At 39.5% G+C, this 16018-nt stretch overlaps 1 protein-coding gene across 1 annotated transcript in view; it reads right to left on the reverse strand.

Annotated features, from left to right (window-relative positions):
* The window catches only part of kcna4 (potassium voltage-gated channel, shaker-related subfamily, member 4), a 145696-nt gene that overhangs the window by 62470 nt on the left and 67208 nt on the right, over window positions 1-16018 (reverse strand). The window contains exon 3 of the mRNA XM_086293680.1: window positions 13890-13908. The gene's annotated coding sequence lies outside the window, so the exon portion shown is untranslated. The remainder of the gene's footprint in view (window positions 1-13889; window positions 13909-16018) is intronic.

Consider the following 16018-nt stretch of genomic DNA (forward strand, 5'->3'; position numbering starts at 1 on the left):
GGCTCGGTCACTCAGGCGCAGCTGGGGGCCGGCGGAGCTCACGGGCGCGTCACTGCAACTCCCCCTGACTTCTGCTCCGCGGCTGCTGGGCGAGCCCTCATCTGGGACTCTCCTCAGCTCTTACTGGGACAGTGGCGCGGCTGCCCCTCTGTTGGTCTTCCATGGTCTCTTGTGTTCTGGGGGCCTCTGGATGTCTGGAGTTTTGATCTCCTCCATACCCGCTTCACACCCTGGAGGACGGGGCTGTGGCCCCCCCACACTCCCTAGCAGATCATTACATGGAGAAACCTTTGGAATGCAAGCATGCTGATCCACACAGGTATGCACACATGGGTATTCACAGACACGGACTAAAGCTTTCTTGGCTGCTGCCTCAAAGCACACTGTGCGCTGTCTATCTTGCGTGCTGCACAATATCGTTTATTATTTAGTAAATATTGATATCTATGACTAGCTAGTTTATTGTGATGGTGCTTTGTTTTCTCTATTATTATGTTGCTCTTTGTTGTTTGCTGTCTCCTCTGTTTTTTTTTTTTGTTTGTTGTTTTTTTTTTTTTTTTTTTTTTTTCTCCATACAGGTGACCCAGGAGTTCTTTTTTTTTCTCTCTCTCTTCCCCCCCCTTCTCACCGTCTCTTCTCCTCTTTGGTTTTCTTTCTTTCTCTCCCCCTCTCTCTCTCATTCATTCCCCCTGTCCTATTTATTTAAAAAAAAAAAAAAAAAATGACAAAGGATGAACTGAAGCTCTGCCATCACGTAATGTCGCATACTGCTGTTTCTGATGTCATTTAAAAAAAAAAAGAAAAAAAAAAAAAAGAAAAGGAAGTGACTGATAAAAAGTAGTAGTGGCATCAGTAATGCCAGGCGGGGAGTGTTCTGTCCCAAGTAAAAGATTAAAAAAAATGGTTCATAATAATTTAGTGATAAAATGTCATATTTCATCTGTGGTAATTTATGTTAAAAAAGAGAGTCATTTAGTTAAAAATATGTTCTATACAGTCAGCATTAGTTTTTCTGTATCTTATTTTGAAGGAGTAATCTGTGTTCGCAATGCATTGTGGGAAGCAGACGCTGCAGTCAGTTGGGAAAAGCATTGTACAGAAAACCTGCCTATCTGTGTTTAAACTTCATCTCCTGTGGCCTGAATCTTTATATACACCATCGAAAGCAATGGCTTTTCACTCAGCACTTTCATCGAGCTATTCAAGCTACAGTTGTAAAAGATTGTAAGCCGTCGAGAAGACTGTAATAAAGGAGCAAGACGCTCAGTTTCCTGGCTCATGAAAATTGAGTTTGGCTTGCTGTTGACCTGCGTTAACATACACAGTGTATCCAACACGTAGCGATAACAGTACACCATGTATATTTAAAAAGATGAATAATTTTCACTTAATTTTTTTAATGATGTTTATGCTGCGGTCCTCTGCAAGTAGGGAGTTGCAGTGGGTGCTAGGCTCACTTAGTCCATGTGCGAAGAAAAATTGTGTTTTTTTTCTTCTATTTATCTCTAGCCTACTTTATAGCGGACCATTTAAGCCACTGTTTCGGTGTGCTCATTGCTTCAAATAGTATAGACTTTTGAAGAAACCCTGCAGGACACAGTCCTCTGGACTTTAAATTTTGATAATGGCATCTAATGACGTTGCAGAAGCTCTTCTCTTCTTAGACAGCATTGATTTAATTGATTACACTGCTCTTTTACTGTCGGTGTGAAATGGCTCGAAGACTAACATTTCTGAACTACTTCTGTGGTCATTAAGTGAGTGGCTGGGATGGCTTATCAATACAAGCACAGGAAAAAACAAACTATTTGAGCCAACGGGTGCATTTAAGGTCTACTACACTGATCAATCCAGGTCCAGAGAGAGCCAAATAAAGTCGAGTGCTTACGTCTTACGTCTTCCAACAATTCTCATAAACTCAGAATTAACCCATTAAAAATCTTTAAAAGCAGGTCCTGGTGTGTGGAAACCACTACATTACAGGAATACAGTAATTGGACATTCAGGCTAAGCCTCAAGTCTTGAACCGAAGTCAGTGCTCTAAGTCACGAAAACGTGCATAAAAATGCTCATTTATTGTCACACTTAATTATTATAATTAAGAGATTAGACAAGCAACCTTCCAGACAGCTAACAGGAAGCCGGCTAAACAACAACAATAAGCTAATATAACGCCAGCTTATGCCAGCTAAAGCTAGCTTTCAGTGTCATAACAATCACACTTTCACTGTGAAAAAAGTTTGATTACATTCTCATATGAACGTTTATTCAGTTAGTGACAGTCATTGATCTTAGATCCACTTCATAGAAGGTTTCACTAACACCAGCTAACTGCAGCTAACCTTTTGTACAAACACAGAAGTGCTTACCAACAGAACATTTCAGGCATATCCTCAGTAGCACACCTTAGTATGGCTGTCAATGGTTAGATGTGAGTTTCTCTAACTCACTCATATCCAGTGATGGGAATAACGGCATTACAAGTAACAGCGTTACTAACGGCGTTACTTTTTTCAGTAACGAGGAACCTAACTAATTACTATTCCTGTTGTTACAACGCCCTTACAGTTACTAACAAAAAACGCGGTCCGTTACTCCGTCTGCAGGTTTTACACGCTTACATACAATCGCAGTTACTGTCCCTCTATTTACAAAGGCAGAGGCCTCACGATGTGATTATTTTACATGTAGTTGTTTTTTTTCATGTGTAATAATATTCAACATCGATATCAATACATTTTTCAAAAAATGCCTCTCTGTGCAAAATAAGTTTAAAAACATAAACAACTGTGGGATACTGTTTGTCTGTGATTAAAACCGGGGGAACAAATCGTGGCAGGATGAGCCTGACATTTTTTGTATCTCGCTGTAACTTTACTGTATAAATTATAGTATAGAATGTATATCTCCAAAATGTCAGGAGTAGTTAGTCATTACAAGAAGTGATTGTGAACTAAAAATCACAAATGTGGAATACTGTTTGTCTGTGATTTAAACAGCCCAGCGCTGCTCCCAACGAAGGGAAAAGCAATTCTCCAGGGGAGACCTACCTCGGCACTTGTGCAGGTGAAGCCAAAGGGAAGATATGCTTCACCATATTTTCTAGTCATATTTTCAGCGATGCTTCATCTCCTGCTTTGCGTTTCTGTAGGCGCCCCATGCTAGCAGTGTCCAAGCCTTTTGTTTTTTTTCCCCCCTTGTCATGGCCCCCCTTGTCATGGCTCTGCGCCCCCCTAGGGGGCGGGCCCCACACTTTGGGAAGGTCTGGTCTAAGCACAACACCTGGAGCTAAGGGGGCGCATGAGTGCTGCTGTTTGACTGAGGAAGAATAAAGTAGTCGTGGTAAGCTAATCACATGACCACTTAAAGACAAAGCAACAAGGTGATATATGCCAGTTTTTAAATTGTGTTGATAGGCCACCTAAAACCAGAGTCATGATAAACAATATATACGCAGCGTTTTTTCCTCAATAGTTTCGTCACATTTACAGTCTAAGGACAGCGCTAGCGAGCGCTCTGCTTATGACCCCCCCCCCCCCAAAAAAAAAACAGGGGAAGTTTTAGTTTAATTAGTGTGTAGTGTTGTGGATAGTTTTGTGTTGTGTGTCAGAACAATGAGGCGACTGCTGTCTCCAGGTAGAAACAGGAGTGATACACCTGCTGCTGTCAGACCTGCAGGTATCAGGCTGTGATGTTCTCCTTTATAGTGGACAGAAATTATTTTTTTGGAGTGGCACAAATATTTGTGTGGCATCTTATTGAATGCCGAACAGCTGATTGTTCTGTAAATAGTTTTAAATGGTAAATGGAAAAGATAACAGCTTCTGTTAACCACAAGCTGGAGAAATTTACATCATATTGGGAAAACTGGGTCAAATATATCACGTCTCATAGGCCAGATTTTACTATTACAAACCAATAATTATGATGTATGTATATATATTTATAGGATCACCCCATACCAACACATCCGTGTTTTTTTTTTTGTTTGTTTTGTTTTGTTTTGTTTGTTTTTTGTTTGTTTTTTTTTTTCTTTTTTTAGGTTTGTTAGTTTTGTTTTTTGATTTTCGGATTATGTGATGGTTTCAATTACTTCTATTGTTGTAAGTATTCTTCCCTTATGACTTGGTTGTAAATTAAAATACTATTTCAGTATCTAAGGCAGATAACCTAAGTATGAAGAATGCTTACATGATGTACATATTGTGAATGCCTGCTTTTGAAACCTTAATAAAAATATGAATAAAAAAAAAATAAATGGTAAATGGATGCAAATAACTTTGTTGTTTGCAAAACTTGTGCATAGGATTTTAAAATTGACAATTTATATTTGCATTTAAAGTTATGAAAAATGATTCATTAAACATGTTTGTGGTTGTTACAGTAAAAAATATAACTTTTTCTACTCTGATTTTATGTTTTTTGTCTGATTTTAGATCAATTGTGTTAATACAGTATGTCTAAATGAAAACATGACTGTAAATTCAGACACGTGAGGTTGTGCTGAAAAGGATGATACCAAACAAGGCAAAGTAAATAGTTTTTAAAGGGAAAATGTGGAGGGAAAATCAAAAGTAGTTAAAAATGGCCAATTATACCCTGGACCCCAGAGGGTTAAATGTTTTTTTTTTAAGTAACGCAATAGTTACTTTTCAAGTAATTAAGTACTTTTGGAATATTGTAACTCAGTTACTAACTCAGTTATTTTTTTGAAGAAGTAACTAGTAACTATAATTAATTACTTTTTCAAAGTAACTTGCCCAACACTGCTCATATCAGACTCCCTTCACAGAGTTTTGAAGCTTCGTCCAGAGTAATTAGACGTGGATGCACAATGACAGCTGAGGTGAACAGTAGCTACTGACACCCTCAGATAGCCAAAGACTCTAGGGCTGATCCAGTTGGGAGCCAGTTTGCTACAGTCAGTGGATTCACTACAGATGAACAGCAAGGTTTTTGAGGTGAATCGGAGTAAGAACGTAAAACATTGCAAAATATTTGGTTGACACATCCGTTTTTTAGTCTTGATTTATCGCTAAGTGTTGATATAATTCAGATATGTTAAAATACAGTGTGTTCAAAATCGCTTTTTGCAGAAACACAATAGCCGACCACGACTAGATTACAGTCTGAATGTATGTCTTTGATCTTTCTTGCCTTGAATTGGGAGGATAAAAAAAAATAGAATTTAGTTTACTCAATCTACAAATTACTGAGATCTAGAGGTGACATTGTACACACTGTAGTTTAGTCTACTTCGTCTACTTTAGTCTACTTTGGGTAGAATGTAAACAGTGCTGACAATGCATTACCCTCTATTATATTATGCTTGGCCTATTTACTATTCATATATTCATTTACTATCATTAAGATTACTCACTGTCTTGTAATAATACAATTTTTAGTTTTTCTAAGAAAGTCTTGTAATGGATTGAATTATTCCATTCCTTTTAAACACACCATGTATAATGCTCACAGTGATTTTTATACAACTCTCTGATGAAATGCCAGGAACTTAATTGTCAGCAGTCACCCCTCCATGTGAGAAAACAACAAAGCAAAGCATTATACAGTACATGGGTCCAGAACTCATTAGATGGTCCCTGCATAGAGCAGTACAGACATTAATTCTTCTGCAGAGCCAGTCTTGGGATCTGGACCAGCACACCACTGCTACATCCTGCCAGTCTGTCTCCTCTGATGATCAATAGCGGTGAACAGAAGGCAGCTGGAAGCTCGCTTCTAAAGACTTTTGTAGTGTGCCAACTTATTTTGGTTGGCAATCCTTGATTAGTGTTTAATCTCACTGGCCTTTGCTAAATTCTGCTTATCCTTGATGAAATAAACTGTCAGCTGACAAAAATCACAAGACTGAGCGACATAAATTAAAACATTTTGGATACTATTTAATGTTAAATTAAAGAAGAACTCACTACATTTAGAGCAGCTGCTATAACAAACCCCGTTTTGGGCATTGTCTATTAGAAGTCTGCATATTATACGCTTAGGGGCACATTGTTTATGGTTGGTTAGAGTTGGATGTTAAAATACAGCAAGTTTGTTTCGCTAACAAGAACACACTGCGGGTTTGCTCACTACCAGTTAGTTGGCTGAGTGCGTGCTGGACAATTAAACTGTTAATTAAAATGCTTTTCATAACACCTGAAGAAAAAAAACAAATTATTAGGCTGCAAAGTCATTTAACCCTTTAAAGTGTGTAATGTTGATTCTGCTTTACTTTGTCCTTTTTTGATACTTTAGCCAGACAGTTTTCCTCTGCATGTTTTGTCCGATACCCTGAAGTACCTCAAACCGCTGAGCATCGCAGCTTTTACAGAAAAAATATTTGGAAATGCAAATTAGTCACAGATGAGTCCAGGAAATGAGGTAGCAGTGGTTCTCCTGGCCACCTCCCTGTTCTCCACTTTGCTATCACTGTGTCGTCTGTGTTGCTGATGGTTTTTCCCCTGTGCTCAGATTCATAAAAGATGAGATGAAATGCAGCTTTATTGATCCCAGTAGGGAAATTCTGTCACTGCAGCCGCAACAAAATGGGCTTCAGCAGGGGAAAAGGAAACAATACAAGAGCAAATAAAAAAATATGCATGTAAAAAGACATGCTAAACTACTGCAGAGTTAAAAAACATGTTCAATAATTTTGATGGACTCATGGGAGAAACATAGTTTTAGATTTAGAGAGAACTGATAGAAAATGAAAGAAAGAGATGATAAGACTTTGACTGTGCAACAAGAGCATTGCCAAAGAACCTGTGAATGCCTGCATTTGTTTACGTGCATCATTTAAAGCTTCCAGCCAGCAGGGACCTATGTATCGGTGTTTGGTTAAGTCTAGACGGGGAGGGACACGATCGCTGTAGGCGTACAGCATGCGCCAGCTACCGCTCTCTGCTTTTTGCCTGTCTCCTGCTTTCTTTGTTTCAGAACCTCTCCCCCTCTGTCTCTTTCTTTCTCTGTGTTTAACCGCGTACTGTCTAAATGAGGGGGAACAGAAGCTGCAGAAGTCGGAGACAGGGCGAGTTCAAGAGCCGGAGAGAGCAGCAGACGCGCCAGCTGCCAATCACAGCTGTCAATCAGTGGCCTCATGACACACATCAAAGACTTCTGTAAGCCTTCAGATCTTATTAAGGGAGAACTTATTTCTAAAATGACCACCAGTACACTTGAAAGAGGGGTTCAGTTTAGTAAATATAGCCACAATAACTTGTGTGACCTAGTGTTCCTGAAGAACCGAGCCATCATCGACCACGGGGGTTTATTTTTATCACTTACACATGGGCTGGAGTTTCCAGGAGTTGCTGTCTGGCCCTTCACAGCTCCTGAGCTGGTAGACTTGGACACCATGGGGAAGAAAGCATCACAAGAAAAGAGTTTGTTTCAGCCAGATTTATTCTCTGGTGGTCAGACTAACATGTGACCAGTGGAGAATTGTGCATTTCTGGCAGGGCTTTTAAGGAGAACCTGTTGTTCACATGTTTAATACACTTTGGGATTAAAGTGTGACTGATGAAGGATTGTTGAGGCTAATGCTGGTATTAATAATTTGTATTAATCACATCTAGGGTCACAGGTTAGAGTTTAATTTTTTTCTGGGGCTAAGCTGAAAGATGCTTTGTATTACTTGTTCTTTAACAATGTCATTGTGGTTGAGCGTTCAGTTAAGGGGGATATTATATCCAAATATTCTCATTTTTTTTCCTTCTTATCTTGCAGGGAAACCACTCAGCATTCATACGTTTCCCCGTCACCCTCTCATCTCCCCCGAGCAGCACCTTCTGCTTTAATAATTCACAACACAGTCGATCATTTATAAACATTAAAATTTCACTACCTCTAACTTTGGACCAGGATGTTATTGAAAGTCATCGTAAAGCAAAGAATAAAAAAGTACACACAGGTACAAAAAATAATTACTATCGATGTGTGTTTGACAGCATTGAGGGTGTCCATACTCACACAGGGTTTCTAGAAAGAACTCATGAAGTCAGTATTTGCATTTTTAGATTAATAAATGGGTAAATACATAATGAATTATTCACCCCAATAAGTATATTCCTACAAATTTACTGGGGTTTGGATCAGTGGGGTTTACGGTGGCCCTAAGAGGCCAAATGGACTGCAACTTAAGAAAACACCAGCAATAAGAAAAACGCTGGAGAAGCACACAAAACACAACGGAAATACGAAAACAGAAAAAAAAACAGATTTCCAAAAGCACTAGGTGTTTCTGGGGAGACAATAACCTGACGGACCAGTTGCAGGAACCCAAAACACTGTAGGCGTGTTTTATCATGATTCATATAATACTGATGACGGATTTTTAGGCTAATAGTTAGGCTAACACACTTACCTCTCATCTTTTGTTTCCTCACAAAACCGATAGATCCTCCACTTCTTTTAAGTGTCTCCCAGCGCAATTCTTAGCATATTTTGGTTCCTGCAACTGGTCCGTCGGGTTATTGTCTCCTCAAAAACACTTCCCTTCTGTTTTTTCCTATTTCCGTTGTGTTTTGTGTGCTTTTGCAGCGTTTTTCTTATTGCTAGTGTTTTCAGTCCGTTTGGCCTCTCAGGGCCACCGTAGAGGTTACTGCGGAAGATGGCAAAACTCCCTCGAATGTATACGTGACCTTACAAGTTATTTTAAAATTCTTTGTCTTTAGCTTTTGATATATGAGGATTTGTACATTTGACTTGTTATCAAGGGCTTGGCTATTTTCCCTTTATCCCCCAGCTCTACCACTTCCTATACAGAAGAGATCATTTGCTGCACTACTGAGTCCTTTGCAACCTTGTGCCCTCCATTGTCCCTGTAACTGCTTCACAAAACAAACACAATGCAACACAATCTTTTATTTTGTTAATTTTTTGTTTGTCTGCCTTTATTTTCAGTTACAGTTCCTCCTCAGGGCAGAGGATAGCACTGTTACACAAGTTTTTCTCAATCTTCTGAGATAATTTACTTGGCAGGAGATATTGTGTTTTTGTTCCTTTCTCTTCAAAACACCCCATAAGTGTTCTGCTGGTTTCAAGTCAAGTTTGCCTCTGGCCATGTCATGGTTTTTTATTTTTCCTTAGAAATTCTTGGTCGATTTAGCAGCCTGCTTGAAAATGTTATGATTTAGAAATTTTCCTCCTCTGCCAAACCAGGAGACTTGGGGTTTGGCAGTTGATATGTTGGCGTATCCACAAGCACCCATATACAGGCCTGAATCATCAATTATGATATTGATTATAAAACTTTATTTACAGAAACCTGTTTTCAGATGTAATTGGACAAACTAGCACAAATTTAAATATAAGGTTTGTTTATAATATTTAGATCCTTCGCAGACAGTGATTTCCTGAAGTCTAGAAGCCATGGACATCACCAGATGCTGCGTTTCCTCCCTTGAGATGCTTTGTTAGGTCAGTTGTTACTTACTTGCTCGTCTCCCTGCTTTCAGTACTTGAAAAGCATCCTCTGTCAGGTTGAAAAGTATCCCATTTCTTTTTTCCTTGAGAAACTCTTGGTTTGCTTTTGCTGTTTGCTTTGGGTAATTTTCTCTGTCCAATCAGTTTCTTCAGTGTTTGGCTGAATCTGAGCAGAGAGTATAGCCCTGTATACTTCAAAATTCATCCTGCTGCTTCTATATATGTCTGTGCCATAACATTACCTCCACTGTTTGACAGACAATGTGGTACACCGTTTCTCTCTTTCTCTACCAATCAGTCTGGTACATTTATTCTTGTTTTATCCACCCAAACATGTTTTTTGTTTGTATTCCAGTACTAGGCATGTTCACCGTTGTCTTCTTGAGTGTAGCCAGTGGTTTCTACCTTATTTTCAAACCTCTGTATTTCCTTTCAGGAAGGCACCACATGATTGTTGACCTGAACAATGATGGCCTACCTCTTTGAGACTGCTCTTGGCTTGGTTAGATGTAGTGAAATGGTTTTATTAATCCAGAAAAGAACTCTGTGATCATCAGCTTTAGTTGTCTTCACTGCTCTTTCAGTCCTTTTGACGTTGCTTTGCTGTCCAGTAAATTAATTCTTCTTAAGAATGAACCACATTATTGTTTTGGCCACTCTTGAAGTATTTACCTTTGCAATGATAGTTTTATTTTGGTTTTAAACCTATTGATGGCTTCCTTCATTAACATCTCTTTGGACCTCTGGACAGCTCCAGTGAGTTTGCAATGTTAAAAAGAAACTGCAATTCTTTTATTGTCTTAACTAAAGATGGAATAACAGAACAGGCCTCACCTGAACATGAAACTGTCTATCAGTCAGTTATCTCATTTTGTTTTAACTTCTCAGATGCATAAAAATGTGATTTTTAAAGAGTTCATGTAACATTTTTGGAAAATCTCTTGAATTAAATTTGAAAGGTTTTCACTTCAATCACATCTGGATTGTTTGATTTAAAGCCACCGTGGTGGTGTAAAGAGGGAAAACTACAAGAAATGTGTCATTGTCCAAAACCGTTTATCTCAGTCTCATCTCTCCATACAATTTTCTCTCCATATTTATCAGGCTTCTTTTCATCTCCAGCAAAGTTTATTCCTGCATTTTTGTCCCGAAGAGCAATTAACGGTTTAATTTTATACAACGCCCTTCACAGTGTCTGAACTGTCACAGAAACTCAGATCATCACGATAACCCCTGTGCCAAGTCTGAAGCCCTTGTCCATTTGAGGACAGACACTGCAGCTCTGATTAATAGGCGCTATGGCATGCTCTATACCTCCTGATCACTGCTGCAACTCTGTTTTCGCAGACTTTTAGCAGTTCCGTGATCTTCCCGTATCCAATTCCATCTTTATGAACTCTTAAAACCTGCTTTTTTCCCACAATTCTTTTGATATTTTCTCCTATTTGCAGCCAGATTATACGCAGTTCTTTTATTCAAAGTTTAAAATTCATTTTATAGCAGTTTTGCTGCATTCAGGCCGTTTTATATCCACAGATGCACGCAGTTATATTTCAGTAATCAAAGGTTTTCAAAATTGGGACATCGATCACAGGTGTATTTTCTTTTTTGGGGTCTTCCTAAAATAGTTAGGGTTTTTTCTTGTTCATAAAAGGAAAACCTCTATTTGTGAACTTATTAAAGGTAATACAATATTAAATCGTCTGAAAAACGTGATGTCCATAAAGGGGTGTAATCACATACTTCTGTTAGGTACTTTATCGAGTCACTTAGCCATAACTTCTGTTTGTCTTTGTGTCTTTGCTAAGATTTTTTGAGTGAGCTGTATTGTTCCTTTATGAAACAGAGTTTTCTTTACAATTAATAGATGAATGTTAATAGTTAAGCACTTTGCATGATGCTAAATACTATCCGGTCTTTAAGTCTGATGTCATTAGCTGTTTCTGGTTCCAAACTCTGCTTCAGCTCCCAAAGTCAAACGAACACAGTGGCATCACTGAGAGTTAAAAACGGTCTAAATTCTTTCATCTTTAATAAGTTGAACATCCAGGCATCCATGAAAACAGAATTTATGAAATTTAACTGAGTTAAAGTTAGCAGGAGGTTAGCTCGCTAGTTTCCACCTAAACTTAATATACCATGTTCTGACTGAGAGATTTTAGACAGGAAACTAAGCAGCAGTGACGTTTGTGGGGTTACTAAAGTTGGGCTAGCTGGTATATAATGATGTGCTACGTAGTGGCTAGCTACACAGCTAGCATAATATAAACACATTAGCACAGTGAAGCTGGAGGATGAACGTTAACTTTTTTCCACTTGATGAAAGCTAACGTGTGGTTTCCCGATTGTTAGGGACAAATACAGTCACATGGCAGGATGCTGTAAAAGGACCAAACTTCAGTCGGGAAAACAACTGAGATAATCGATTCGCAATAGAGGCTAGTCATTAATATACTGCTGCATGGGCTGGGCTGTAGTTACATCGTAAGGTTTTAAAAACTGAGCTTTAAAATGATTAGTGGTGATAAAAAAAACACATCAAAAAGGTAGTGATCACCACCTTGTTTTAGGGGCTTGTTCAGATTAAACAGAACAAAATACAAAGCATTAAAACATGTCAAAAATGCAACAGCTTTAATAAACGCAGAGAAGTTGGACCCGGAAACAGAGTTCATACGTCATCAATTAAAAACCGGATAGCTGATGTTTATGAGTTATCCTGGTAGTTGCAATGCATTTAGAGTAAAGGCCTGTAAATATTTTACTGTAGTAAGATCATTGTTACCACTTGAAGATAGTTGGACTGGATTTCAGCTAGTGAAGATAGGACACTAACTGTGGATTCACAATGTGAAACTGATGGTTTTCATTTTCACATTTTCATTCATTCTAGTGTCTACATGAGTAAATAAATCAAAAGGCAACATTGTGTCCGAAAGTGCATCTGTGGAAGTCAGAGGTCATGAGTCTCGTGTACCCAACCATGTGGTGAAAGATATCTCAGGGAGAAGGTTTTTACATCACATATCATTAAACGTTAATTAGTAAAGTGGGCTTCAGGGACCTTGCTTCCCATCTGGCTGTCTCTCACATACCTTGTCCTTCACATTTCGTTGAGAAGATGAAAGTAGGAATGGCTCCCACATCAGCGCAGGACTGCAAGTGTATTAATAATGCAATTTGTGTTAACGACAGAACATCTGCCCCAGGTTGCTGTATGGTTAGCCACAGGTGCACCAGCTGTCTTTTACCATTTATCCTCCTAATCACTTCAGCTGACGTCAGAGTTTAAATCGCGAGAAGGAAGCATCATGTTCTTTTTATTAAAAGTTAATTAAACGGGACATTTTATTTTCCTGTTTAAATCAAAGACAAAACTTTTCTTTCTCCACCAGTTTCTTCATTTACTCCCTTCAGAAAAACTGGTTTTACACCAGATTGATTCCCAGATATAAAAGTACAAGGCATGAAAAATAAGATATAAATGGAAAAAAAAAAAATCAAATACATGCAGCAAAAAGCTCCAAGGAACACAAAATTATTAATATTAACTACATTTATTATGAATATTAAATACTAACTAATGTAGAAGAGCTTTCCTCCCAAACTCCTCTACAATTTGGGAAGAAGATAATGGAGGGTATAAGGATTTTTTAGATCACACAAGCAAACACACATACATATGAGTGTGGGGATCCTGTGATAAAAGGCTGAAACACCCACTATAAGCTCGGTGGGTGACATCACTAAATGGCCATCATCATCATCAAAAAAGCAATCCTCCAATTCCACCTATTACAGTAAGTGCTATTAAGCAAACACAGTGCGGAAAATCACTCTCCTGCTTACAGAACCCAAGTTTACTTTCTTGAAATTGTTGTTTTTGCTCAAACATCAGTCCACACTCAAACCTATACTTCTATAAGGACATAAGGCAAATGATTGCTGAAGGCAGGAGGCTAGAACCAGCTTCTTTGCTGGTATTAGCGTTGTTTTTTAAATGCATAAATGACCATTGGGTCTTTTCAGTGGATGTATTCTAAAGCAGCGGTCCCCAACCTCCGGGTCGTGAGAATTGAGGCTCAGGTGTTAAATTTATGGTTTTCATCTGTATTTTTGTTTTGATTGCTTTTATCAGTTTCCCTGGGTCTTTTTACCATGTGTTATGAATACATCTTATTTTTTTTTGGTACCGGTACTGGTTTTATTTTGTTGAATTTATCCGCAACACCTTAAAGGCCAGCCCTTGAAATATTGTTGGACATAAACCGGTCCGTGGCGCAAAAAAGGTTGGGGACCGCTGTTCCAAAGTAACTGGCTAGTTCGACATTGGTCATCTGTCTCAGGTGCTGAAAGTGCTATGTTCCTATTGCAAATCCCACCTATAAACCATCACTGAAATGCATAAACAAACGTTACAATTCCTGTTAAAGAATGGAGGGTATATGTTGGCTACTTACCCAGCGTGTCAGTCGATCCCTGCAATTCAAAGAGAAAGCAGAATATGAGTCAATGTCAGGATACAAACACCAGCTGTGTTGAGAACTGTGTCTTAAGGATGAATTAAAGAAAGCAAAACTCTTATTCTGTCTAAAAATGGAACTTCTATCTCAGTGTACTTTAAGCGATTCTCCTGTTAAAGTTTCCTTTGCAGCGTGAAGAACAGGCTCTTCTCGCTTCGCTTTGCTGCGTCTCTCCTCCGTTAGTGTTGCTTCATCAGCGGAGACACTGTTCTCTCCACCTAGTGCACACTGGGCCTACAACCAGCACAGTGTCTCATCATGTTGAGCAAAATGGACACAGGAGTATCTAAAGGCTTATCACTTGCATTGTATTACCCAGAATTCCTTTTGCCTATGTTATGCTCATCTCTCTTGCTCCTGATCCACATTTGGCATGGCTGGATGGTCATTTTGCCAGAGGAGAATTGGAAGAGATTGTGTGCAGCCCCTTCAGTATGCTCTCCCTCCGAGCCTCTGGATATTTCAGCGGAGCAGGGAAGCAGCTAGGCAACAGTCTATGAGAGAGGTAATTGGTTCCTGGTGATGAGACGAATTGACATTCATTTGGCCACAGTGCTGTTTTTATTTCCCCGTCTGCGCCCTCCGACGAACGCAGAAGCCAAATCGGGCCAGCGTTGAAGCTGAAATGCCTCGGCTATTTCTCGAATAAATATCAGCATGTGTTTTAAATGGAAGTCAAATTGAGACGGGATTGTCCATCCAGAGTGAAGGAGAGTGGCTTCTCCTCACACACACTTTGATGGGTATCTCTTACCATCGTGCTTGAGCGCATCCGAGCATTCCTTGCCTCCAGACGCAGCGAAGAGAAAAGAACACATCCTCCAGAACTGACAGGGTTTATTCTTTTTACTGTCAGAGCTATTTGTAAAACAACTATTCTTTGGTGGCAATTCTTTAAATATTAAAAAGTGAGGTTCTAGTTCCTTACTTTTTTCTTTTTTTCGAAGCTGGAAATCTCTGCCAGAAGCTTTTACTCTGTGAAAAATCAAACGCAGGTAACACCAAAATAGACTGACAGCTTCTCTGGGGTTTATGGATGCGGATATTCATGCGGTGAGGGGGCTGCAGGGTGGAGGGGTGGATGGGGAGGAGTAACAAACATTTCAAACATCACCTTCACGGCGTGGCATAGTGGCCCCGCCGTGCACGCTCCCCGTCAAGCGCAGCCGCCGTCGCACCGTGCTGCACGTTTGCGGCTCTATCGCAAAAATTCATTAACAAAGCGGAGCCGAGACGAAACAGGCGCCTTTTTTTTCTGCCTCATCGGTAAGATTCAAACTGAGCGTGAGTTACGTAAGCGCTGCTAAATTTATCAATGCTCATTTTATGCAAAGCCTGAGCTCCCAGGCGCAGACTGTGTGATGTTCAGAATGGGAGAAAGGCTTTTGTTTCCCCTGCAAGCCATCTGATTTCTATTTCCGTGTCTGAAAAACAAGATTTTAAAAAGGTCATGCTAATTTTAGCCATGTTTTCGTGAAGGAGAAGGGAGATGCTTTTCTTTTTCGTTCAAACGCAAGAGACAATCAAAGCAGACTTCAGTCAGATTACAGCTGAGGTTACAGCGCAGAAGATTACAGTCTCGGGTGAATGGCAGGCACATGCTACTTCTCCATATGCTGCTTTCTTCTGTCACTCTCGCTCCTCTTCAGTGTGTGAGAAAGAGACGGAGAGGAGGACTGACAGTGTGTTTTTCCGGGGTGTACCTCAGTGGAAAGAGTGTGCAGGAGTCTCTCAGTGTCTGTTTCATTCACAGTGAAGTCTAAAACTGAAGTGGTGATTTCCAGATCTCACGCAGGATCTTTGTACTTGAACAAGGCAGCTTTCGTGCTTTTTGAAACTCTGTCTGCCTCCTTCGTACACGCTTCTGACGACCTCCACTGGAAGCATTAACTCATTAAGCTGTATGCTTAACCCCTGCACTTTAATCCTCATCCTGACCTAAATTTAATCCTATTTCTGCCAGTTGGCAGGTTATTTTCCTTTTTTCTCCCCACTGCTTCAAACCTTTTTTTTTTATGTTCGTAAGTCTTCCATCATTTAAATCCACTTATCATGCTCAATACACT

This window comes from Aulonocara sp. 'chitande type north' Nkhata Bay, linkage group LG1, assembly GCF_057382095.1.
Source record: "Aulonocara sp. 'chitande type north' Nkhata Bay isolate Kocher_YH1m ecotype deep benthic linkage group LG1, A_spYH_male_GT1.1, whole genome shotgun sequence".
Taxonomy (NCBI): Eukaryota; Metazoa; Chordata; class Actinopteri; order Cichliformes; family Cichlidae; genus Aulonocara; species Aulonocara sp. 'chitande type north' Nkhata Bay.